The sequence below is a fragment of the Pteropus alecto genome, unplaced genomic scaffold, assembly GCF_000325575.1.
Source record: "Pteropus alecto unplaced genomic scaffold, ASM32557v1 scaffold213, whole genome shotgun sequence".
In the NCBI taxonomy this organism is placed as follows: Eukaryota; Metazoa; Chordata; class Mammalia; order Chiroptera; family Pteropodidae; genus Pteropus; species Pteropus alecto.
In genome coordinates, this window is record NW_006434829.1 from 4,046,076 (window position 1) to 4,046,303 (window position 228).

Genomic DNA, 228 nt, shown 5'->3' on the forward strand with positions numbered 1-228 from the left:
ACCGCCGCCTCCGCTCCGGTCGCCTCTGGCTCTTCAAGCTCTCGCCACCCGGGAGAAGCTGTTCCGGCGTCGCATCCCGCGGGGAAAGTAAGTCCTTCCCTCAGTCCTCTTCTGCTTTCACACTCGTCCTCCCGGACAGTCTCCCACTCCCACTCTCCTCAGGGGGCCGTGTGGGGCCGGCCTGGGGGGGCCGCCACCTCACCCCGGCTTGGGGCCTCCCTCGCCGCC

At 70.2% G+C, this 228-nt stretch overlaps 1 protein-coding gene across 7 annotated transcripts in view; it reads left to right on the plus strand.

Annotated features, from left to right (window-relative positions):
• The first annotated feature begins 6 nt into the window (after positions 1-6).
• The window catches only part of SBNO1 (strawberry notch homolog 1), a 43,071-nt gene continuing 42,849 nt past the window's right edge, over positions 7-228 (plus strand). For all 7 annotated transcript variants that reach the window (XM_015587952.1, XM_006909982.2, XM_015587954.1 and 4 more), the window contains exon 1: positions 7-87. The gene's annotated coding sequence lies outside the window, so the exon portion shown is untranslated. The remainder of the gene's footprint in view (positions 88-228) is intronic.